At 50.6% G+C, this 26,123-nt stretch overlaps 1 protein-coding gene across 25 annotated transcripts in view; it reads right to left on the bottom strand.

The window, feature by feature from the left end:
- The window catches only part of LOC108938752 (receptor-type tyrosine-protein phosphatase delta), a 325,780-nt gene extending 300,190 nt beyond the window's left edge, over positions 1–25,590 (bottom strand). For all 25 annotated transcript variants that reach the window (XM_029251986.1, XM_029251996.1, XM_029251991.1 and 22 more), the window contains exons 1-2: positions 25,475–25,590; positions 25,215–25,322 (exon numbers count right to left, since the gene is read on the bottom strand). The gene's annotated coding sequence lies outside the window, so the exon portion shown is untranslated. The remainder of the gene's footprint in view (positions 1–25,214; positions 25,323–25,474) is intronic.
- Positions 25,591–26,123: the final 533 nt, after the last annotated feature.

The raw sequence follows: 26,123 nt of genomic DNA, 5'->3' as shown, positions 1-26,123 counted from the left end.
TATTAATTTCCATGCTGGAGGGAGGAGGAGGGGTGGTGGAGAACCTGTCATGGACCTGCTCTTCACCCCCCAGGGCACCGTCCCTCATGTCACAACACGGTGGAGAGTAGGGCATCACGAGCGCTGACAGAGAGGAGGAGGAGGAGGAGGAGGAAGAGGAGGAGGAGGACCCCCCCCACCGGCAGCCACCACTGTGACAGTTCACAACTGGGGGGGCTGGGGGGTTCGGGTCCTGAGGGAGACCTTTGAGCTGCACTCCCCAGCAGTGCGCTATACGGGAATTGCTCCAATAAGAACATGCGTGGGGAAAACGAGGGCAGGAGATGGACAACAGTTAGGAGTCTAGTGGTGAAGAGAAGGTCCTGGGTTTGAAAGCCACACCTGCTGTCCATTTGCATCTATTTATTCGTCAGAAATGTTTCTCTAAAGTGGCCGACGACACTGAGCTACTTGCACCGTTCTACCCGTTTTTACAGCAGGGGAATTTTTACCGTATTAGTTCAGGGTAAGAACCTTGATCAAAAGGCAGGGCGGGATTTCAACCCACATCCTCCTGATTATCCAACATTGTAAGATTTCTTGGAGAGAAGTGTCCACTTCATTTTTCATAATCATCAAAGTGAATAAAATGTTCACCTGACCCTCAAAGATGCTTTGGTATTTTCTATCAGCACAACCTCTCCTGCCTTTGAACACTTTCATTAATAGGTTTATTTCTTCCTTATTTATTTAATCAATCGGTTATTGATGTTTGTTGTGGGGGGGTGAGACTGAGGGGTTTCTTTTGTGTAAAACAACGCTATATGTTGTGTTCTCCCTCAGATAGTCACTTTGATTCATCTCCTGTGAAAATTTCAAAATAAAGTTGCAAAAAACAATAAGTTTTAGGAAAAAAAAAAAAAAAAGCTGTGTGTGTAATTGTGCTGTGTGCACAATACTTGCTGAGAAACTACCGGTGGACAAACACTGTGAACAAGGTAAAGTTCAATGGGCCACAGCAGTCAGAACCTGATCCATCAGAAGGCCCAGTTCTACCCCGTGCTGCCTTCCGGTGGGGTTGAGCCATGTCCGCGGGTCCGAGGTCTCGGAGCGAGACGCCGAACGTGTCAGCGCGGAGCACGGACACTCGGAGCTGCAAGGCCGCCGATGAGCAGACGAAGACGGGCGCACCGCGGTACGGAGCACAAAGCGCGAGAACTGACTCTAAATGGTAATTACAACCCAGAAGCGAGACCTAATTAAGTCCCAAGTCTCTGATGTGGTGGTGTGCGCCGTTTGGGATGCTGGGAGCCAAGAGCGACGGTACGGTGCTGCCTCCCGCCCCGGTGGACTGAGCCGGCAGGGATGGAGAACGGGAGGGAAAAAAAAAAAAAAAAAAACCTCCCTTTTCCCAGCCTCCAACAATCAGCTTCTTCTTTCTCTTGACTTACATGAAATTGCACATTAAAGCCTTTCCGGATGTCAAACGCGATGTTTTGTTTTTGTTTTTCGCTTTAAACATGCCAGGCTTTTTTTTTTTTTGTTTTTTTTTTTTTTTTTTTAATAATACGGGATACATTCTACGGATCGCTGTTCGAAAAAGGGGGGCAAAGCAACAAAAAGAAATCATTCGACAATCTTGTACCGTATGCCAGCTACAAAGAAAATTGACAGAGGATATGCAATAAAATCTTAATGAGACCGTTGCTCCGAGCAAAATAACCTAATAAAAGAGGATCGTTTCAAACGGAGCACATTTTTTTAATAATGAGTACAGTAATATTAACCAAAGAGAAAGGGTTGCGGTGAGGGCAGAGTGTATACTTTATTTTATATATAATTTAAGAGTACAGTAATATTGACCAAAAGGAAAAGGTAGCGTACACTATTTCATATTTGAAATTTAAGCACAGTGATATTAACCAAAGGGGAAAGCCTTGCGGTAAAAGCACTTTCTACTTTATTATTATTATTCCCCTGAAATCCCAAGATTAAAAGCACAGCCTTCTTCATTCTGTCGGTGAACTCAGACCTCGTACTGCACGGCGGCTCCTCAACTTACGAACCTGTTCATAACTCGCTTTGTGCACAACTCCAGTCAATGAGCAGCAGGATAATACCTCAGTCGTCCGTCAGTTTACTCGCTGGCTCAGTTCAGTAGAAAACTCGCGTACTGCTATAATAAAGAGCAATGGGACTATTTGAATCCTTTTATTAGTTGCAAACTGCATTAAAACATTTTAAATGACCGGAAATAAATGTCTCCACAAATTCATATCGGACGATGATTGTTGAGAGACTCATACCGGAAAGATGAGCAACGTTCCTCATCTCGTTATTGATCGCCGACACTCGGGAACGCCAGACAGGAGCTGTAAAGACCGCGGAAGTGAGTTGAATAAGTTGGTCTCTCTCTCCTGTTCCATTTGGATGCTCTTCACTGCCATCAATCAGTTTTCCAGGTTAACGCAGGTCACACTCACTCCGCAACTGACAAAAACCGTAGAGCACAGATAGGAAAATGCCACTATAATTAAAATTTCTTCAGAAATGTGTAGCTCGAGTGTCAGTAATATGAGGAGCCAGCATATTAGAGTTTTTTTTCCTTTTTAAATGAGCGGAATGAAAAGCTCCGGTAATCTGACTCGTTATACCAGCGCAAACACGGAAAAAGACGGCCCTTCCTTCCTCGCAGTTACAGAAACTTATTACTACCTCCATTGTGTTTCTCTTAGACGCTAATTACGCGCCTGCTGTTCTGTCAGAGAAAGGTACCATCGCGCAGACGCCTCGGGTTTGATGAAACGCCCACCGATGCTCACCGCGACAGCCCTTAATTGGTTATGAACAGCCTTTACAGACGCAAAGACAGCGGTGAGCAGGAGGCGTACAAACCCAGCTGGCAGGGACCGCGCCTCCCGGAGGCCGACCAGGTCCGGCGCCAACTCGGCGCCGCTTTAGCCGACGAACGCACGGCAACGCTGGACCGCCTTCCCCGAAATCCCGATCGCCACGCCGCTGTAACTGCGCAACGACCGAAATGGGGCCCTCGAGTGAAAAACGTCGGCCCCGTCGGCCCCGGCGGCCCCGCCCTCCTGTTTACCATCCGCTACGGCGTTGTCGTTTCAGATGTTAAACATCTCCTCATTAATTCCAGTCGCACACAGCATTTCAAGTCCGCGTGCTGTTCAAAAAGCACGCTATGTACGTAAACAACTTCTCAACAATGAGGCAAGCGCCGCCGCTATAACGCACACCCTGCCGTCGCCGCCGCCTCACTATGAACCTTAACTGTTTCGGCATCACGCTATTACTTGCATCATCGCCACTTGACCAAAGCGTGCGTGCCGCTGTTGGGGGAACGCGGTCCACACGGGGGTCGTATTCATAAATCTGGCTAGTCCGAGTGGCGCTCGAGGCCCCCCAGTTCGGCAGAAATCCAAACTTCGTCTCGTGATGTGGCATTTATTTACATTTATTCATTCAGCAGACGCTTTTCTCCAAAGCGACGTACATGTCAGAGAAATACAATTTGTGCATTACATTAGGAGAAAGAGAGACACAGTTGCAGACGTGTGATTCTTAAGTACAGTTGGTTTGTTTCTTTCCACTTTATGCACCGACAGTCATCGGTGGATAAAACTAAGGACGGAAGAATCCTGATCACCTTCCTACTTTTTTTTTTTTTTTAAGTACACAAACATTTACACACAATACAAGAGTAGCGGCTGTGCGAAGGCTTATCTGGTAACGATTATAAAGTTACGGTGCATGAACATTTATACCTTATATTCCAATTATTCCGGTACTGTAATTCTGGTTTGATCCCCGCTCAGTCTGTGTGGAGTTTGCATGTTCTCCCCTTGTCTGCGTGGGTTTCCTCCAGGTGCTCTGGTTTCCTCCCACATCCAAAGACATGCTGTTCAGGTTCTCCCATAGTGTGTGAGTGACACAGAGAGCGTGTGTTTCACTGATGTATGGATGAGTGACCCATTCTAAGTAGTGTATCTAGCAGTGTAAGTCACCGCGGTGAATGAGGTAGTGGGCTGATAACACTACATACAGTTCATTGGAAGTCACTTTGGAGAAAAGCGTCTGCTAAGTGAATAAATGTAAATGGAAACGTACATGAGCTTGAGAGATCTTGGGTGAAGTGAGTTGTCAGACCCTTTCTAAATGTGGAGAGAGTTTCAGCAGTTCTGAGTGCGGGGGAGGTCATTCCAGCACAATGGAGCCAGAACTGAGAACCTCTGTGCTTTACCTTTTGTGCGCAGGACCACCAAGCGGGCAGAAGTAGATGAGCAAAGCGCATTTATCTTATCTCAGTGTTTATTAATTTATCTGATGCTTTTCTCCAAAGTAGCTTACAGCGTTAAGGTACTTCTACTGATTTTCTCCATTTATATAGCAGGGTAATTTTTACTGTTTCTGTTCATGGTAGCAGCCTTGACAAAGGATACTATAGCTGGAGGTAGGATCTGAATCCAGGTCCTCCTCATTCTCCAGCATTGTAAGATCCCTTGGAGAAGAGTGCCTACTTAATAATTTTGCATAACTATAAAAGAAGAACCTGGATTTTCCTACCTCTGAATGCTTTCAAGGGTACAACAGCAGGAGGCGGAATTCAAACCTGCGACCTTCAGTTCTAAAGTGGCAGCTTTAACCGCTACCCCCCCACCAACCCTGTGGAGTAGGTTGACAGACTGTGCACCCGGCCCTGGAGATGAGTGCAGAATCACTTTGAGCTCACCTGATTGTATTGTGGTTAAAGCTGCTGCCTTGGGACCCAAAAGTAGCAGGTTCAAATCCCACTTCTAGCTGTAGAAGCACTGAGCAATGTACTAACCCTAAATTGCTCCAATAAAAATTACCCAGGTGTATAAATAAATTTTAAGGACCTTAACACTGTAAGTCACTTTAGAAGAAAGTGTCAGCTAAACAAATAAATATAAGTGTAAATCTGTGGGTTTCGCTGCTGTTGCTTGCAAAGCGACACGGAGGCCAAATGCTCTCAGCTCCTGACCCTAAATGATAGGTACTTAAACGTGGTATTAGAGCCTCATATTTATAATTACCTTCGAGGCCACGTTTTGACCCCGGCGTGCTGCTCTGAATTAAAATCACATCCGCTGAGCCAGAGCTCCTGCAGAAAAATTAACTAATTTTCCGTCGTCCATCTATTGGCCCCAATTACCTCAACTCGCTCCCCCACCCCAGCACGAGGTGCACCCGCGACCGGTAAATAACGCGGTACGACGGGTGACGCAGCACTCGATATCGCAACGAAGGGATTTCATATTGCAAAGGCTTATTGAGAGGAATTTGGCTGGAGATGATCTCATTGACAGAGCGTTTTATTTGGGGAGGCGTCGAGGATCCAGGTCAATGGATGCGAGGGAACCTGGCTCTGCCCTGCGAAACGGAGACCGTGAGAGCGCAATTACAGTCATTCTGAACGCTGGAAAATCAATGTTAATGACTGTTCCACATAACCTCTTCTCGGCTCCATGTAAATGACGGGCGTCCAATTAAGACGTCGTTAAGGAAGCTGTGATGAGTCCCGTCTCCTGGGCGCATCGATTACAGGCGGCCACATCTGGCTCACCGGGGGGAACCACTCCCCCGCTTTCATTTATTCCATCCTACTACCAACACAAAGATGACCTTTTCCATCGGCTAGGCAGTGGCATGTGCTGGCAGAGTGATGCAAGGGCGCTCTCACACACACACACACACACACACACACACACACACACACACACACACACACACCTCCATGTGTCCATTGAGAGGTCAGAGATGGGAACATTTAATTTTATTTGCTTAACTGAGGCTTTTCTCAAAGCAGCTTAATGTGAATGAACTTAGACTGATTTACGCTTTTACACAGTAGGGTAATTTTAAGCGTACCCAGATCAGTACCTTGGTCAAGGGTACTACGATAGGAGGAGGGGTATGAGCCGCGCTCCAAAGGCTGAGCGCTTCGCTACGTATGTCAAAATTTGATCTCGATTTGAGCGTCAGGAATTTATTTAGTCTGCAGTTTGAATGAGTTGTGACACTACGGTGGTTTAGTCGCCTGCATGTCTTTACCACAGAGTTTGGTGCCGCCCGGAAATAAGTTACACCCACAATAATGACCATACATATGCATTGCAATTCTGTCCGGTGTGTATTAGAAAGAGGTGCATATTGAACGGCCGTGTCCTGCGACGCCAACGAAAAACGGCCCCAACAGCAGGTGAAGCCATGGGGGGGGGTACCAAGGCAGGCTGTACACATGCAGATATGAGGCCAACCCACGCTACCCCTTGTGTAACCATGGTAATTAGCGACTTCCCGGAGTCCTGGCGGCGCAGCCTCATCAACACCCACCCGGGGACCGTCTCCATTACAGACAGCTGAGCCCCTTCCCTGGCCGCCGCCACCGCCAGGGTCTGGAGAAGGGCGAGAAGCTCCAAGGGTCAATCTGCCGACCCTGTCACAGCAAGCACATATTTCCAGGCCGGACCCCCAGTCAGCCCCTCGCTCCCAACCCACCTTAAAATAATGAGCAGCATCGGTATGGCTGGCTGAGTAGGCAGCTGTGAGTGAATACCTGTGTCGCTGAGGGTGTGAACTCATCTTTCTCACCCTTCTTCTTCCGTGCATCTCAGACCAAACCCAGGGGTTGAAGATGATCATATCCGAGACACATTCAGTGCCAAAATATAGGAAAACCTCACGTCCTGCTGTAATAGCCTTCATCGGAGTTCTTGCCCTGAACTGATCCACAGTAAAAATTACCCTGCTGTATCAATGGGTAAATCAGTGTAACCAGCAGTGACTTTGGAGAAAAGCATCAGTAAAAGTGGAAGGGCATATAAAGCACAGGTAAACCTCTGTACAGGAAGGAGGAGCAGCCTTTTGTTCCCACATTGTCTTTTGGGTTGGGGCGGGGGCAAAGAAGCAGGAGTCATTGGAGGTTTCACGCAGCTGTTACAAAATCTCACTTTTTCATGATGCATATCCATGTGGCGGCATAGCAGGCAGCACTGGTGCCTCATACCTTATGGCCTGTACACTTGGAGTAGGATTGAAACCTATGCCCGTGTGTGTGTGCTTTGTGACTCCAAACTGCCCCTAGTGTGTGTGTGTGAAAGACAGAGAGACACTCCTTGTGGCGGACCCTGTCTCATATCCTGTGCCTAAACTCCCCTCGCCCAACACTGCAGTGGATAAGCAGTTATCGATAACGAATGATACGATGCATACTGCTTCGTAAAGTCCCCCCCCCCCCCGGAGTCCTGCCAATCTGAATCCGGTACCAGGAAGTCCTGTGTGGTTCACACGGTACTTAATGGCACAGAGAGCCACATCTACAGCACACTCTTCAATATTCTTTCATTTCATCTTGTCTGCAAAAGCATTTCTTAAATACAGCTAATTTTACGCTATTCCACAAGTTATAAACGAAATTAATCCGGCGCGTTCCCTGATGAACACTAGCGGCGATGAGAAAGTGCAGGCAAACATCTTAATTTGTTACAATCAAGGTGAATCAAATATAAATGTCAGACAGCGATGAGTGCAAACACAGCATTCAGGTGTTTAATCCAAAAATACACCGAATCGCCCACCGCCTCCCTCACACGTACATGCGCCGAGAATATGATCCAGATTAGACTCGGCGAACGTATTAAGACTCATTGAGAACATTCTTGATGCAATTTGATTAGGACGCACCAGGTGATCCCTCTCGCGCATACGAAGCTATTGATTTGAGCTCTGCTTCGTATGCAAATCTGGCACTTCGGCACCTTTTGCATAAATTAATACTTAAGCATGGGATATGTGGGGGAAAAAAAAGGCTTTCAATTTAATCTTACATTTAGGCATCGTTCTCAGCTGTATTCACGAAGGCAGATGAGATGACCAGATGAAAGGGCGAGGGAGCAGCTCTCAGATCCACTCCTTCGGTTCGACTCCAGTTCTAATTTAACCCCGTGTCCCAGGGTAATGGAGGCAGGCCGACAATGTGCGTGTTCACTAAACACGTGGAGCGGTGTCTTCAATTCTTTTCCTCATGTGAAAGGAGGGGAAACACAATCAGCCCATGAGGGGGATTCATTCAGGCAGGTGTGTGTGTGTGTGTGTGTGTGCCTGTGTGTCTGTCACAGTGCAGAGTCCTTTGCTGACTGGTACACGGTGGAGATGCTCAGAGGGAGCAGCCGTCGGACCTCAGCTCTCCATGCTGGGCTTCTGAAAGGCACCACGTCCAAGGCGGTTGAACCATCTCAGCTTCTCCGCGCTGCTGAACGCCTGAGTTGCAAACGTGGTCACCCTACGAGTGTTTGAGCAATTTCTGTTCACTTAATAACATGACGATATCTCATTCTACACACAATACATTTAAAATTAAACACGACCACACATCTCAGATAGAGGCACGAGAACAACATCGGCAGAAAAATTGCTCGTTTCGAGAACGACGCCAAGCGACACGCTGCAATTTGTCTGAATTTGTGTGTTTGCACTGCGATAAACAGTAAATGTAATGTGTTTTCCACTGGCTTTTCCTTGCTGGATGTTTCACTGTGGAATAGAGGGGAAGCGGGAGAGCAGAAGACTGAGACTGGAGAGACCCTGCTGAAGGCCCTCGGGGGGCCTAAGCGCAAACTCGCTCCAAATTAGAGGAGAATGTGAAGAAAAAAAAATCGAGTTCCATCTGAAGCACAACATAATCTGCTGGTGCAGGAATCTGAGTTCAGCAGCACGTAAGGCCGAATGATCCCTTAGTTATGAAATGTAGGGGAAGCCTTTGTCCGCAAAGATGTTTGTATACTCAACCACCTACAGTGATTTAATCATTTGTACAGCAGGGTAATTAACTTGACCATGGGTATTACAGCAGCAGCTGGGATTTGAACCCAGCACCTTTGAGTACAAAGCAATGGTTTGTAACCACAGTTTTAACCACTGCTCCACCTGCTGCACCAGTAGTAGTACTAACACAATGAAAAAAATCTGTTCCCCTGTTTAAACTGGCAGGGGGCATGGTGGCGCAGCAGGTTTAGCCCTGTCCTGCTCTTTGGTGGGTCTGGGGTTTGAGTCCCGCTTGGGGTGCCTTGCGATGGACTGGCGTCCTGTCCTGGGTGTGTCCCCTCCCCCTCCAGCTTTGTGCCCTGTGTTGCAAGGTTAGGCTCTGGTTCGCCGTGACCCCGCTTAGGACAAGCGGTTTCAGAAAATATGTGTGTGTGTGTGTATGTGTGTATAAACTGGTCTTCTAAAAAAGGTAGAATAAAATAAAGTTTTTATAAACGTAGAGGGGAGCTCAAGAGAACTGTCTCCTCGCAGCGTTCAGACCCCGGTTCGACTGCCTGGGGGTCCCTTCAGTGTCCCCGTTTCCATGTCTTGCCTTCTACCGCCCAAAAGCCCGCAGACTGAACCACTACGCCACCTGCTGGACCCTCGCGAAACTGCCGGTTCTCTTCCGAGTTTGAAACCGACACCCAGCTGGTGTCGACAGCAGTTTATTTTAAGTACCGCCCATAAAAACGGGCTTATTTGCACAAGACCCCATGAAACATCAGCGTTCGTTTCTGCGACCTTCCACTCGACTAAGATCACGTGACCTGTAATTGCAGTTGTACCGTCAGCGTGGTCACTCCGTCACACCACCAGCAGCTTCACGCGCACACAAAACGGCGATTGTGTGAAAAGAAGTGGCGGGGGGTTGGGGGGGGTTGTCTAATTAAAAAAAAAGAATGAAGGGATTTTAAATTACATTACTATTAGGAGTCGTCTCATTCAGCGGCTACGGCTGCCTGTAATATCGGCTTCCATTGACATTCAGCAAGTGTAGAAAATACCTTTAGTGCTCAATGTTATCTTCGTAAACCCGCTTACACACACTGCCAGAGAGGGATTATCTGCTCAGAGACAACTGCAGAAACGCACTCTTCGCACGGACGCGGCTCCGGCGCAACCCGCACTCGCTCCGGCGCGGCCCTCGCGACGAGATGGAACGCGGCACAAGCAGGGATTATTGCCGCTCTTATTAATGGTTGTTATTACAGGGATTATTAACGTGCGAGGACACTTGCGCACGTGTTGTTCTTCGCTCAGGCCCGCAACGTCCTGCAGTTCGCGTGACGTTTTCTGCACCCGTGTGCATGGCGGTCCACTTACCATACTAGATATGTTCCAAAAAAAAAAAAAAAAAAAAAACCACTGTTGGAGGCACAAAGCGCATAGCTAGCAGAGACTACTGTACACAGAGCATTTCCCGCCGTCGCCCTGGGAACGCTCTCAGCCAATCCGGTGCGAGAACCCCCCCTCCTCCCGAAGCGGAAGCCTCCCCGCGCCAAACGGAGGTGCGAACATGCGCTCGGAGATGCTCCAGCGTGCATCGGAAAAAGAAGAAAAAAAATCCAAAGCCGGATCTTCTGACTTCACATCTTCATCTACGTGTCTGAACGCACTTTTTTTTTTTTTTGGGAAGGGGGGGGGGTGTTTATAGGTCTCAGGAGAGGGCCGATCACAAGCGCATCCCCTCGCCGCGCCCCGCGGACCTCGGCTTCGCCGCGTCGGCCGTTCGTCATGCGGGCCTGCGCAGGGGGGCCAGCGGTGAATCATTAGAGCACTTTGTCAGCGGGGAAGTTAAATTTGGACGCGAGCGCTCCTCCGAGGAGCCTCTCCGGCTCGGCTGCGCCTCTGCCTGCGGCCGAATGCTAATTTGTTTTCTCAGCCTCAAGCACCGTAATGGAAATAGCTCGCACCCTGTACTTCTGACAGAAAGTGATATAAAATAAGCTCTGCTGGAAAATATATACGTAGGAAAAAAAGCCATCCGCTCCCCTCCGCGCAGACGGCGGAAAGAGAGAAACTTCCATTCGATAGCTCTGCGTCGCTTAGGAAGTCAACTGGGGAGCGGACAACAGTCCCGATGAGAGGAGCTTTCCGTGAGAAAGGCGGCGCTTTCTAGTGGCGCCGCCGTGCCAAGGAGCGCCGTGTCGACCGTGTGACGCCGCGCAAGTAGTTTGCTGGCACCGAGGGCAGGCGAACCCGCGTCGCGTGCGCCGTCGCGCCGAACGGAGCATATGGCGGCCGAGGGGTGGTCGTCGTCGCCGGTGCGTGTGACGGACGGCTGACGGAATCCCACACCGATTCTATCCGGCAGAGGCGAAGATCCAAAACCACGGCGGCGAGGCAGTCGAGCGCAAAGACACCCCGGCGCTCAGGGACCGAATCCGGCCCACGCGAACAATCGCGATCGGTTCAAAAATAGAATCCTGGGGGGCATGATGTGTGGTGCACTTTAATCTCTGGAGTTACCGGGGTTCTTTCAGCTCTCAGGAACACCATCATCATTCACGGGTTTGCCAGAGTTGCACTTATCTAACGCTTTTCTCCAGGAGGACCTGCAGCTTGAGGTGTGCGCGCTGAGCTATTTACACCGCTTTACCCATTTACACAGCAGGGTCGTTTTTTTTTGTGTGTCAATTCAGGGTAAGCACCTTGATCAAGAATACTGCAGCTGGAAGTGGGATTCAAACCCAGGTCAATAGTAGGAGACAGTTTTAACCAAACTGCTGCCCCTCTTCAAGAAAAGCCACGTGACTTATTACCATGTTTGTCGAACAAATAAGGAGCCCGATAACTGATGCAAATGCATGGCTGACATTCGCTGTAACATTTCACTAAAAATCCAGAGTTAACTCACAGTTAAGGTGTGTGTGTGAGTGAGAACGGGATGTTTTCAGTCCTTCCACTGCCGCGTGTACACGACACGGCGCCCGCAGAAGAGTCACGGTGCACGGAAACACCTCGGGGACGAAGGGAAGCGCCTTCCACCTGACAGACGTGACAAGCAGCCACGAAGACACCGGACCCACAACCGTGGGTGCGACCATGTTCAGGAGGGAGAAACTTTCCTGAAACTCAGCAGCTTCACTCTTCTTTATATGTATTCATTCGGGAGACATTTCTCCGAAAAGGGGTACGACGCACAGCGGAAGTGTGCAACTCACACACTGAGAGCGCGACAGACACCCGATTGCAGGGAAACAGTCCGTTTTTGCCGAAGCACATTAAACCTGCAGCAACATATAGAACTGAGAGCAAAAAGAGAGGTGGTCGTGAAAGACTGTGGGATGCAAATGTTTGTACCTGTCAGGAGATGGGGAGAGAAGTGGCTCTGAAAGAGATGGGTCTGAAACCCTCCTTGAATGCTGGGAGGGATTCAGCAGCTCTGAGGAACAGGGGGAGCTCACACCACCACATTGGGGATTTTGGACCCATGCAAGTACTACCACTGAGCGACCAGAGGTGTGCGCAGCTGCAGGCAGCCTGCAGAAGGAGAATGTTTCTAACCCCTGAGCCTTATTCCGCTGCTGGATGGAGGAACAGGGAGCCATGAGACACACCGTAATTTCCCAGAGCACACGGTGCACCTTGCACAGGGCCCGCCTGCCTTTTGCGATGCACTTGCTTGACTCACACCTGAATAATGCAGAGCGCAACAACGATTTCACACCAGAGCACTAAAACATGGAATTTAACCTAATGTCATGCTCAAGTGGGAGTATTTTTAAAAAAAAAAAAAAAAAAAAAAAATTGCATTTTCAGTTTATTTACTTGCATTGCATGGGGGCGCAGTGGGTTGGACCACAGTCCTGCTCTCCGGTGGGTCTGAGGTTCGAGTCCCGCTTGGGGTGCCTTGTGATGGACTGGCGTCCCGTCCTTGGTGTGTCCCCTCCCCCTCTGGCCTTACGCCCTGCGCTACCGGGTAGGCTCCGGTTCCCCGCGACCCCGTATGGGACGAGCGGTTCTGAAAGTGTGTGTGTGTGTACTTGCATTGCATAGAGTGGCTGCTAAGAACACCTTATTGGACACAAGTAGGCCGCATGCAGCAGTGCAAACGTGTCCGTTTTTTCTTTTTTCTTTTTGAAGCATGTTGGCGATTCCTTAGTGAATTCATTGATCTGCGATGCACACGCCTCAGTCTAGCCCGCATACGGGTGATTAAACCGCTTTAATGCCGCGTTCATTAACGGAGCCCGAGGAAGTAATCCGAGGCGCTCGGTTCTCAAGGCCCGACGCTCGCCTGCCGGTGCGCGTTCTCACGCCTCGAGCACCACCACCCCCCCCGTCCCTCGCAGAGCTTTGGAAGAAAAGCACAGCTAATCCCGTTTCGCCAGATGCCACGTCGGGGAGGACGAGGCTCCCGGGACGGCGACGGAGGACCCCAAACACGTCTGTCGGGAGAGCTGAGCCGGAAACCCGCGGGGTCACCGCAATCACGGCTACAAAATAAAATCTGCGGCACATTTAACCCCAAAGATAACTCGTCCCTCTCTTCGAGGGCCATTCGGAGAAGCTCGGCTCAACCGCGCGCGATGCGAGAGCACCCGCAGCCTCTGCCTCGCTCCACAGGCAACGTACAGTCAGCTCCGTCGGCATTTTAGAGAGACGGTGGCTGAATCACGGCGCCTCATCCGTCCGTCCGTTTCGCACACGCGTAAGCGCAAAGGACAGGGGGAATCATTACGCTTCCGCTGCCTCCTCCTTTCGGCGCCCTCACTGACAGGCGAGTGGAAGACGAGGCTTTGAGCGCCTCCCGGAAACAAAAATTAAGTTTATAATGAACAAGGAGGAGTCAAACGTCCTGTAGCTTCAAAGACGGTGACTATGTGCATGTTGCACGGGGTTTGATGCGGTGTCTCCCGGACAACCTAACTCCCCTTATAGCAGAAAAAGCCAAAAATCACCCCCCTGGTGCCACCCTCTCTTTATTTTATTTATCGACGTTCCTAAAAAAAAGCTGTGCAAGGATGAGCAAAGAAAGCGGAACTTGTTTCCCCCCGTGAGCTTTCAGACTCCTTCATTCACACGGCGACGGTGTGTTATTACACGGAGCAGATGTTCAAATTAACCGTGCGCGTGTTGCCGCCAACCCACGTATTTCCAAGGAGCATTTTAGGAAATAAGCACAGTCACAAGACATCCTGTGTCCAAGACTAACCTTGCGGACGACTCCGAAACGTCCACGGTATCTGATCGCGTGTCACAGCGCGCTGATCCAGGTCGCGGTGGCGTCCCACCTGGAAGACTCCTGACTCGTCTCTCAGGCTCCACCGGCAAGTGCCTACAGCTCATCCAGAATCTGATCTGCCAAAGTGCGTCTCCTCTCCTCGCATCCTTCCATCAGCATCCTGTGGCTGCAAGTATCAGCTTCAACACTCTGGTTACGACCTACAAGGCAGTCAGGAGAACTGCACCCCAGTAACTACAGGGTATTGGGTCCAACACCATCCATTATAAATGCATCAAAAGTTTGTAGTTATGTCAGTTTTAGAGTTGATTATGATTAAAGTTTACTAATTACAGAAGTACCACTAGTTCCTCTACTGTATCAGTTTTGGTACTTTACAGCCATTGGAAGACTCTAGAAGGCATCAGAATATTCTAAAAACCATCAGTTCCAAAAAGGTGCCGGAATATTTGGTGCTTGGATCCGGTGAAAAAATTTGCTGATTTCAACAGTGTTGAATAGTTTCCTAAAACCTGACATATAGTACAAACAAAAGTTTGCTTAATCAACGAAACGGAATAGAAACTGGGGGGGGGGGGAAGAAAGTTATCGTGTTACCTATATATCTGATATTTGAATGTCACTTCCGCAGGAGCTACTCGAGGGATGTGAACCAGCAACATGGTGGTATCAGACTCACAAACTGTCCTGAGTCTAAAGCTCTTCGCTGCAGATGCACGTCTGTTTACTCTGAGCAGGGCATCAGTCTGGAGGAAAACGTGTGAGAAATGCGTAAACAGTTGAAGAAGTCCGAAGGCAAAAGGAGGAGATAAAACGTACATTTGGAGACGCTGCCGTGTTAGAGCTCTCCCAGCCGCAGCCTTCGCTCAAATACACCGTCGTTCTAGTGTTTAGAACGCGTAAGCAGGGCATAACGGCAATCGCACCGCGGCGTCGTCCTTTAGGCTTCGCCCTGGGATCCAGTGGCGTGCGCCTCCGACGGAATTGTACGTCATTCCTCATTTCGTGGTAATTTAATGCAGCGGAAGAAAACACATTTCATCGACTGCAATTTACATCTGTAAGCCACCGCGTTTTTCCACCTGCTCGTACATCAAAATGAAAGTTTGGAGCACCTCGCCCCTGTGCACCGCGCACGAGTCAGAAATAGGGCTGTGTTTGCAAGGAAATTGCAGGGAATAATGTAAGAAAATTGGCCTAAACAATTTACAATTTGCATAGGCAATCTGTGCTTGCGCCGCATGCCGACTCGCCCGGCCTCCCCGTTCCAGCCCTTAAGAGGGATCACGGCGATGCTGGCGCAGGCGCTCGCCGCCGCCGCCGTGGACACAAACACGGCTTTTCTTTGAGTAAATCGCCGTCGTCTTCGCGGGGTTATCCGTTACGGGAATAAAAGCGTCGATCGTCGGCCTGATGTGCAAGGCGAGCGCGCGATCGCCATACGGAGAGCCGCACGTCCCGCGCTGTAGTAGTAACCACTAGGAGGCCAAATTCAACTTTCCCGGCTTTAAACTCGATGCCAATTTATGGGCCACGATAAAACCAAACGAGTCCGTTTACCTCGGCCCGCTCGGGGCACCGCGGGTTCAACGATGCCACCGTGTTAAGGTGTAGACGGACACTGCAGCCAAGAGCTCTACGAGATGAGCTCCGATACACCAGGTCTTCACGCGTGTAAAAATAAAAGGGATCCAACAGCATATGGAAAGAAATTTTTAATTTATAGATATATATATATAATTTGTCAGGTCTCGTCAAGATGTGTGAAAGCAGGTGCCGTCGTGTTGGGCACCCTGGACAGACTCTACGAGGAACTCAACGTCTCTGGAAGATTCGGTCGTTATCCGAGTCGCTTAAGGCAACGTCGTCCAAGAAGGTAAAAGAAATACACCGGTACTGAACCGCAACGAGAGTACAGTAAAACAGCACAGCGGTGGGACGATGCAGGCGAACGTACAGATGTCCAGCATAACAGAGCTAAGCGAGCCCAGCAGTAGACATCGGGGGGGGGTGCAAACGCTGCTTTCCTGGACTGCAACCCTAGATTCCATTTGTGGTTCTCAGCAGAGACACAGTGGAAAATAAAAGAGGCGTTTTCTAACTGCACTTTGCTTAAAGGCGTTTGGGAATATTATCCCCCCCTTCTCTCCCCCTGCACATCGATTTTCCTATTCTAAATAGCGAGCGCCTGATGTTACCACCAGTATGAGGCTGAAAAACAAGGGTTTCCGGGGGGGGGCGACGCTGTATGACGGCTGGAGGAGGATAAAACCGCTGGAATCCTTTCATTTTTCCCCTGTTTTGTTCTGCCAACACGGTTGACACACCATCACTTTGAATCGGTCTCCCTACAAACTGTCAAATAAATAAATAAACCGTGACCTTAACGCGGATTGGGGGGTGCGGTGGCGCAGTGGGTTGAACCACAGTCCTGCTCTCCGGTAGGTCTGGGGTTCGAGTCCCGCTTGGGGTGCCTTGCGACGGACTGGCGTCCCGTCCTGGGTGTGTCCCCTCCCCCTCCGGCCTTACGCCCTGTGTTACTGGGTAGGCTCCGGTTCCCCGTGACCCCGTATGGGACAAGCGGTTCTGAAAATGTGTGTGTGTGTGTGTTAACGCGGATTGCTTTTCCCGGCCAACGCCGAGTCCAGATGCCGCTGATTAAGACGAGAGCCTGGGAAGCGCGCGCTGTTCCGGATTCAATCTGCGCACACGCCGAGCACCTCGCCTGCTTCCTGTTTATTATTTTCTCTTTCCATTTTTTGTTCTAAAAATACATCGGCCATCCAGGGGACCGTGAGCCAGAGCAGATCCAGAATGTATGATAATTATTTATCGAGGCACCCTGCTAACGAGCCCCAGCAAGCCACAAGGCCGGGACATGGTCCTCCAGGAGGACCGTTGTGCGTCCCCTGCTCCCCCTCATATCCCCCCCCACCCCCACACGTCCAATCATTCATTTACAGCCTGGCCTATTAAATAAATCAGTTAATACAATTGCTGCCTAGAAGCATGATGGGGAAGAAGTGGAGCCCGGATACAGCGTGTGGACGTGCGGCAGCGCCGCGCATCCCGGCCGAACGACTCCTCATGTCTCCTGCGCTGTAGCAGCACCTACAGGGTCGACGAAGCGGACAGAGCAAGATGGGTTTTGACACATCTCTGCTTTTATCCTCAGAATGAAGAAAGCTTTTTGGTGTGTGTGTGTGTGTGTGGTGGGGGTGTGAGGGCTGTGATGCAGTAACCGTTCCCACCAACACGCAAACACACACACTTGAGAGAAGACAGATATGGCGGCTAGACCGTGCGCGCGCACTCGCCCTCGGCTCCGAACCCACGGATCGCTCTCGTTTGCCATCGGCAGCCCGCGGCGCGCCGGGCACGCTGGGTACTGCACCTCGAGGAGACCGGGGCGCCTTACTGGAGCGCTTCTCAGCACCCTCATTGCTATTCGGCCGCATCGCTCCCGGGTCTGCCGGGCGCTCGGCCCCGGGGTCCCCGGCTGCCCGCGGGGGCAGGGGGTTGGGGAGATCGTGCGAGAGTTTCCAACAGCACGGGAAAGCGGGCGATTAATTAATTGGCCCGTTTACGAGTCAGTTAAGGAGCCGATTTTTGGATTTACGGGCTTGAAGGAAGGGAGCCTTTCCTCCCGCAGCTCTTTTGTCTCTGCGCGTTACGTCACGCTCATCATGTATTCATGTTCCCCTCTTCGCGAGCGGCCCTCCTCAACCCACGCGCCCAACGCTCAGCGCTTCCAGCCCGTTTGTCTTTCCTGCTGGCAGACTGGAGCTGCGAACTGCCGCTCGGACCCTCGGCTCTTCAGTTCCTGAACGTGCGTTTATGTTATTGATTAGAGCGGCGCTGAAAACACTCTGAGCTCCGAGCGTTTCGTAATTAACCACAGTTTATTCGGCGTTAGTTTCGGCGAGCGGTTTGTACGCCGAGCTACTTACACCAATTTACCCACTGAAACAGGGCAATTTTTACTGTATAATTTCAAGGTAAGTACCTTGATCGAGGGCACCGGAGCAGGAAGTGGGATTCAAACCCAGGTCCTTCCACTGCAAGGACGCGACACTAAACACTACGAAACCTGCTGGGTTAACCCATTTAGCCGACCGCTCGCTGCAGGGGGTTTCAGGCGACCGCACGCGAGCGTCAGGGTCTCGCGGAAGGAGGAACGCAACGAATTGTTAAGCGCTTCCTCTCTCGGATCCCTATTAGTTATGCACAGGTTCTCTTCCCCGTCTCCACACACCACCGAGCGCCATGAGCTCTCGTTTATTTTTACACCTGTACTCCGTAATCTATTTTCTATGGTTCGTGTCTAATTTCACAAAACCCCATTACCCCACTTGTACACAACGTAATGATGAAAATTTGCCGAAAGAGTAATTAATCAAATACTGCTATTGCTGTGCGAAAATCACCTTAAAACCTTGCGCACTGACTCCTAGTCCTACAGCCAGCCAAATTTTCAAATATAGAAATATTGAAGGTTTTTTATAATTGCACTGAGTTGCACTCATGGAATAAATGACTTAAGCAAACCTGCGAAGACAACAGGTGGGGGTAAAGGGTACCCTAAGAGAATTCTATGATCCCACACACACACTGCCTGAAAATGCTTGTCCCAAGCAGGGGTCACGGTGTGCCGGAGCCTAACCCGGCAGCACACAGGGCGCAGGGCTAGAGGACACACCAGGACAGGACGCCAGCCCATCACAAGGCACCCCAAGCGAGACTTGAACCCCAGACCCAGCGGAGAGCAGGAGCTGGTCAAACCCGCTGCCCCATCATACCCCCCCTGTTTTGTGACCATCTTTATTCAACTCAATTCCACAGTGTCTGGTGCTCCTGAGAGTCAGCGATCAATAAAGATGAGGAAAACTGCACATGTTTACTGGATGAATCAGTGAACAGTCAGCACTGAATAGGAGTTTGTGGACAGAAGGTATTCTCATCCGTCATTTTTAAAACCGGTATTCATTATAATATTAGTCAGCGTGGGGGGATTATGAGTAGACTTTCAGCCCCACTTTGGTCCATAAGCTGGAGGGGGGGGGGGGGGGAGCTGAGTCTTCATCATACAAGCATTTTTACTTACATTTACTGCATTTTGAGTTAGAGATGTCACCATCATTCCGTTGCTCATATTTACAGAATCTATAGCAAAGGCAATGTTGGCCATACTCAACATAATAAACCTTGGGTGGAGGTTCAGCTGATAATTTGCCTGCTGGGGAGGGAAATCACAAATGTGCATCCGGCCCATTTGCATACAACATCAGCAGGATGGCATGAAGTAAAAGCTGCCTTAATGTTTAATTAGGGTTTCGTATTTGCTTAGCACAGGGAGGACAAGGGAAGCTGAGGACAAGAATGGCCATTTTCAGTCGAGGCCTAGACGATCCCGCCGAGAGTCACGTTAGTAACATCTGAGTTATTTGATCGATTTCCCATGTTATGAAGGACCCACCAAACCCGTAGCAGAACATAAATAAAAAAGCCAAATAGATTAGAAAATCGCAGCTGACCCGACCACGGCGGCCTCTGTGTACGATTGTTCAAGAAAAAAACCCATCATGACCATGTCAGTCAGGTATCTGTAATTATGATTTTACAGTTTTCACCATACTCCAGAGCAACTTGGAGTATGAGGTCTGCACACTGAGCTACTTACACTGATTTACCCAGTTATACGGCAGCACATTTTTTAGTGTATCAAGTGTCAGTTAAAAGGAATAAATGTATCTCATTCTTTTTACTGTAAGTACCTTGATCAAATGTACTACTGCAGGAGGTGGGATTGGAACTCAGGTCTTTCCAACCGCAAAGCGATCCCTAGCCTCAACTGTTCATGCTGCCCCTACTAACACAAGTTAAGGCAAACTTAGCTGCTCACTTTGAGCTGATCTCACCAGGAGTCTTAGCCACTTCTGCCTGGAGTCAGTTTTAATTCAAGGGGACAAAAGGCAGCAGAGCAAGCGTGGAACAGAAGGGAAATTCAGACACCTTGTCCCAGTGTGAGAGATGGAGCAGAGAGCACTTTCAATAGTCTGGTCTTAGTGTCCAGAGCTCAGCGGATGCAAATCGGGCCCCTTGGCACCGCTGCCCTGTGGATGGAAATGGAACCCAATTCCCACTGTAACTCCACTGATGCATAAAGCTGAAACACAGCAGTCGGAAACTCTCAAGATTAGCTGAACAGACATGATTTCATTTAAAGTTTGAAAGTAGAAGCTGACAGGGACCTCTGGTCTATGGGAACCACAGCAGGACCTCATTTCACAATGAATAAATCTCATTCCATAAAATGATTGGGTTTCTCAAATAAAACATGCCGAAATGCTCTCATAGCCCTACGTAGGTGGACGGCTCCCTGTTCCACTTTCAGGTGCTTTGCTGAGGGCCAGGACTCCACATTCCAGCCATTAAAGCCTTTATTTCATACGTCCACCACCATCGTCATCGGTAACAGGGTAACGGTGGTCCAGAGGCTATCCTGAAAAGCACAGGATGTGTGGGGTACTCCAGGGATGGAACACCAGGGCATCACAGGGCAACCAGGCACACACCCACGCCAGGTCACCAATTCACCTGAAGCACGTCTTTGGATTGTGGGAGGAAAACAGAGCACTTGGACAAAACCCACACAAACACGGGGAAAACATTCAAACTCCACAAAGACTGAGGCGCATTCTAACACAGAGCCCAGGAACTCTGAGACACTAGTGCTACCCGCTGTGCCATCAAGTTGCCCACAATTAAAACCATGCTACCCAAAAAGGGAGCACTAAAGCGCAATAATGAAATATAACATAATAACGCTCATAATGTGCAAAACGGCACGTTCACGGAGAGGATGGTGTCCAGACATATAATAAAGTCCCTAATTATTATTCCTATGCTGACAAACAAACGTGTAAAAGCTCTTCTCCATTTAGCTTTGTGAAAATATATGCGTCACACTGACAACTGGATTATTGAGGTACCGCAGAGACGGTTCGCAGGGGGTCCTCCTCCCTATTTTTTCTCAGGTGTCTGGTCTTGAGGTCTTGATAAAGTTGTGGGACTGCAGCTCTAATGAGGACAGATGGGATACAGTCCTCCGGGCGTGAACCACTTACTCATTCCCACAACCGACCAGGGGGCGACTTGGCGGATCAAGGTCAGACCCCCCTGCACCCTACACACACACACACACACACTGTGGTTTTCCTGTCCGGCGAGACATTAGGATGACTTCTCAAGACCGAGACACCTTTGCAGGCGCATGACGCACAGTGTGTGTGTTCTCCGTGCACGGCAGAAGGGTCTCCAGGTGAGGGGATCGCAGGCGCGAAATTAAACCCATCGGCCAGACAGGAGCCACACGCAAATAAATAAAACATTTCCGCTATAAAGCAGCAATAGAGAGATGGAGAGAGAAGGGGATTTCAATTTTATGTCGTCAAGGAGAAACATTTCATTTAGGGATGAATCGAAGTTTGAGAAAGTCTTATGAGGCAGGTGTGTCTCATTATCGCTCACTTCATCCTCATTACCGAAGTGCCTTTGGGAGAGGTGCGTTCTGTGTGTTTTAATGGGAATGTGCAGCAATCAAGGTGAGCGTCGCAAAAAAAGTGATTCCTGTCATTTTACGGAAACGGTCAGCAATCCCACATATCTATCTGTGCCTGTCGAGGACGCAAGATTTCGAACCCATGGCTATGGGCGCAGTCTTTGGTTTGCACATTCACTTATCTGACGTGTTTCTCCAAAATTACTTACAAGGTTAAGCTACTTACAGTTATTGAAATCATTTATACAGCAATTTAAGGTAAGTACGTTGTTCAAGGGTTTCACAGTCAGAGGTGGGATTTGAACCTGCGACCTTGGGGTCCGCAGGCAGCAGCTCTAACAATGGCAACAGCTAAACTGTACACCGGCTCTCCTTCCTGAACGGTTCACTGGAGTACAGGTGGTGCCAGGTGACCCAGAACACCTGACAGCTGTGTGTTTGCTGGGGTTCACCTGTGCACCACCGATGGCACCAGAGGCATCCAAGTGCGACGAGGGAGCGAGGAGCCGTGTCCTCCCGCAGATCTAGGACGTGTGGGTCGCTCTGGTTTCACGCCTCTCTCCGCTTGCCCCGGCGGACCCGCTTTTTACCGGGTAGCGGCTCTCGGGAGCCCCATCCAAGTGTCCCTTTTACGTCGAGAGAACAGTCTAGAGAGGAGGTCCTTCGGGGTCTCGGTCCTGCCCCTGACAACACGGTGGAGCGAAATGTCGACCGCTCCCCGGTGGGGGTTTGCACCTGGAACGCCATCACGGTGTGCCTCTGCCCTTCCGCCTTCCAGCAGGGCTACAGCTTTAAAAACAGCAGCGGCAACCCACTTGTGCAGGAGGGCGCCGCCTCTCTCCCTCCCTCCCTTCCTCCCTTCCTCCCTCCAAACGCTCAGCTCTGATGTTTCAGCAAATTTATGGAAGGGATATAAATAAATAAGTGATGTGGCTCTTGCTTCTGCCTTTGTTGTGACAAACCTGCACCATCACTTAGCAGTGGCCTGATTATGTCATAGGACTGCATTTCATAAACTATAATTATAGAGCGGGCCCTGGGGAGAATAAACAGGTACGCAGCAATGAAACCGCTTTGCGGTCGCACGCTCGGCCGAAAGCAGCCTCAGACGGGAAGCGCAATCCGGGGAAACGCTTCCCCGAAAGGCGTGCGAGATGTTCCCGCCGGGGGCTCGGGTCGACCCGACGTTCCTCGCAGCCGGTGCGTTTCCGCAAAAATCGAACCCCTCAAACACAGAGGAGGACAGAGGCCAGGAGACCAAAAGGCCCCTCACGCGGACGCTCGGAGATAAATTTACAAACCAGTTCGGCTGCCAGGAAGTAACGGCTGCGCTCATCCGCCAGAACGCGATCGGAAAGAGCGCCACCTCCCGGCAGGATGCGGCTCGCGACGGAAAGCGACGCGGCCCTCCTTCCCCGGGCGAACCGAGCGGCCCTTCGCATCGCATTAGCAGCTCCCCGTGGGAATCTCCGGTGCACTCGCTCGGCCAACTTGCATTCAGCCTTGGACCTCCATTAAAAAATTACTGCCAAGGATATCACATATAAGAGTGGATGGCTGAGTAAGTACAAAGTGCAGCGTGGGCGGGAATTCGCGACGGTCCCACACATGTGCACAGATCCTCGACGGAGGAAGCGGCGAAACGCCGCGCTGCGGATCGGGCGACGCAAACAGTTCAGCGTTTAACGAAGAGCGGCTTGGAAATATTTCACTTTTTCACATCAGCATCATAATTTGTAGAGGGCTTCAGAAGTTCAGATTATTATTATTATTATTATTAAAATGCACCACGCGCAGGCACGAAAACACACACACACACACACACACACACACACACACACACACACACACACACACACACACACGCACACACAAAATTGCTGCCAAAATAACCCAGTTAATATAATTTTAAAAGCTGGTGAATCAGACCTGCAACGTGGTGAACAGCGCTGGCTGCGTGACAAAAATGAGGAGATGTGAGGAGCCGTGTGCTGTTCGCATGGACTTTCCCCCTCCCTGCCGCACTTGAAAAGGGACAGAATGTGAGACCTCGAGTGGAACTAAACCCTGACCTCCCCAAAGCCGGCCCTGTCCTTCTCCCGTGTCCCCACACACACCACCGCACACACCCCACGCCGCAGGTAAACCACCAGGTGCGGAGGTGGGAACGCGAAGAAGGGGCTGCAGATGGACCGCGGCCGCACGCCGCCGCTGGACCCGCATCCGGGGGGCACGGGAACGTAGACCCCGTCCGGACAAAGTCCCACAATGCTTTTCACCCGCAACCTTCGTTGAGCAGCTCAGCCCAATAACGCATTTGTTTCACGTTACATGTTTCGTCAGTCATCGGCTGGACTGTTTGTCCCCAACACAACTGGATTTAGATTCTACACTTTTACACGAAGAATCTTCCTGCCTCATACATGATTTTACCCAAGATTTTGTTCAGGACGGTAGCCAACTTGGACCAAAGAGTAATGAGAAATTAGTAATTAGTAATTCCAGCCTCTTTGGGAACATAAATCCCAAGAGAACTGAGTATCATACAAAACTAACCAGTACCTTTTTTCCTTCTCTCCCCCATTTCCTTTCCAAGCGGGAGAAGTGAGCAATGGACGTGCTCTTTAATTTTATTGGGTATGAGAGGTTTAGGAAATTTATTACTGAAAGTGTATCCAAGGTTTATAGTAATTATGAAATGGAGCTATTAAACCATCTCTCGCCGGGGTGGGAAGCTGAGGGAACGTGGCGGGGAGGGGCAGCCGGCCAGCGCCACTCCAATTGGTGTGATATGACATCAGCGCCGAAAGGAGAACAGCCCACAGCATCACACCCCCCCCCCCCACCCCCACACACACACACACACACACACACGCAACCTGGAAACGCTCCAGCTCGACCCTTGGGACGCCAACAAGTTCCACAAAAGTTTACCCAGCCGGACGCCACGAAGACAGTCCAGCACCATGTGGGTGTGGGGTCATTAAAGGTAGGGTGGATGCACATCCGTATGAGTCTGACCGTGGTGCCCAGCGAACGAAGGCAGCGACTCTCAGCGAGACGGCGAAAGCCCACATTTCACCAGTTCGGCTAACAACACGTCGAGATTATTCCATGCAAACACAACCACCTAGCAGACAATAAGCAGCGGTGGCCATATACTCTGGTGCACCGCCTCACGCGTTTCACCCCCTCACCCTGGACAGAGAAAGGATAAGGGAGCTCATCTCAGAGCGGGAGGGTCTCAAACCGACCGACGGCCAGCATTTCGCACGACCGCATTCCAAGTTCCCTCATCGCACATCTGAGATCAGTTTCATCACGTTCTGCGGTCACCGAATTCCCCAGCAGAGAAACCATCCCAGCTCCGGCTCCCCGGGACCCGACAGCCTCCCTCGCACGCGGCGGCGGGACGGAGCGGACGCGTCGGCCGAGGCCGCAAAGTCCTGCCTCCGGACAGCGTGCCCCCGACGCAGCGGGTTCGGTTTCATAGCGTGCAGGAACGATGAGCGCCAAGTCGGAAAAGTAGCACACGTGTGCGTGTGTGTGAGAGAGAGAGAGCGAGAGAGAGAGAGAAAGGGAGAGAGAGGGAGGGAGACGGATGCCTGGTGCAGCACGACACCGCGAAGGAGAACTCACCGAGAGGTCCGGATCGCATGTGCTCGGAAATCCAGAGGAGTCTTATCTTTCTTCTCTCCAGTCAGAAACAGCAAAGCTTCCTTATTCCAGACACAGGGCCCAAGGCAGCTGCAAGAGACAAGAGAGCACATGAGCCCCTCACTGCTCCTCACCGCTCGGCACCGCGCCCGGGAGCCCCCAAAAGTGCGCGCCTTCCCACGAGGAATTCAAAAACACAAAACGAGTGCAAGTGGACAGCGGTGGGCTTGGAGAGCGGGTACCTGCGCTCTCTCTCCGGCTGCCCGTGCGGATAATGAGAGCGGCAAGGTGAACGGCGGAAAAGTGAGGGATGAGATTTCTTTAGAGAGACGCGGTGCTGCTGTCAAAGAGGAGCGCGCGGTGCTGCTGGCGATGGGGGGAGAGAGAGAGAGAGAGAGAGAGAGAGAGAGAGGGAGGAAGAGAGGGAGGGAGGGAGGGAGGGAGGAAGGGAAGGAGGGAGGGGGGTGTGAGGAGAGACCGAGCGAAAGGAGAGAGAGCGAAGGGACGGAGATGGATGAGAAAGGAAGAGAGAGAGGTCGGGATGGAGAGAGAGGAGGAAGAAATGGAGGAGAGAAAGAGGAGAGAGGGGAGAGACCGAGAGCCTCGGGCTGAGGGAGATGTGCTCTCGTACCTGCATTTCCTTAGCGGGCCACTTGATGGCCTACTGGAAAGGCAGAGGATGGCAGACTTTCACACGGACGGTGCCCACGATCGCCGCACGCGCCCCACGCGCGCACAGCCGTGTGCCGGTCACTGTGTTTAAATTCATCTATTAAAGATGGCTCTCACCCTGTAACCATGCGAACGCCTGTCATCCAGGTACCGCCGTGTCCCTCTACTCCTTTTTACCACCTTTCCAGGAGGGAAACGTATGTATACGAAACACACGGA

This window comes from Scleropages formosus, chromosome 5 (genome assembly GCF_900964775.1).
Source record: "Scleropages formosus chromosome 5, fSclFor1.1, whole genome shotgun sequence".
Lineage (NCBI taxonomy): Eukaryota > Metazoa > Chordata > Actinopteri > Osteoglossiformes > Osteoglossidae > Scleropages > Scleropages formosus.
Note: the sequence above shows the minus strand (reverse complement) of the source record. Positions and strands in the feature narration are given on the sequence as shown.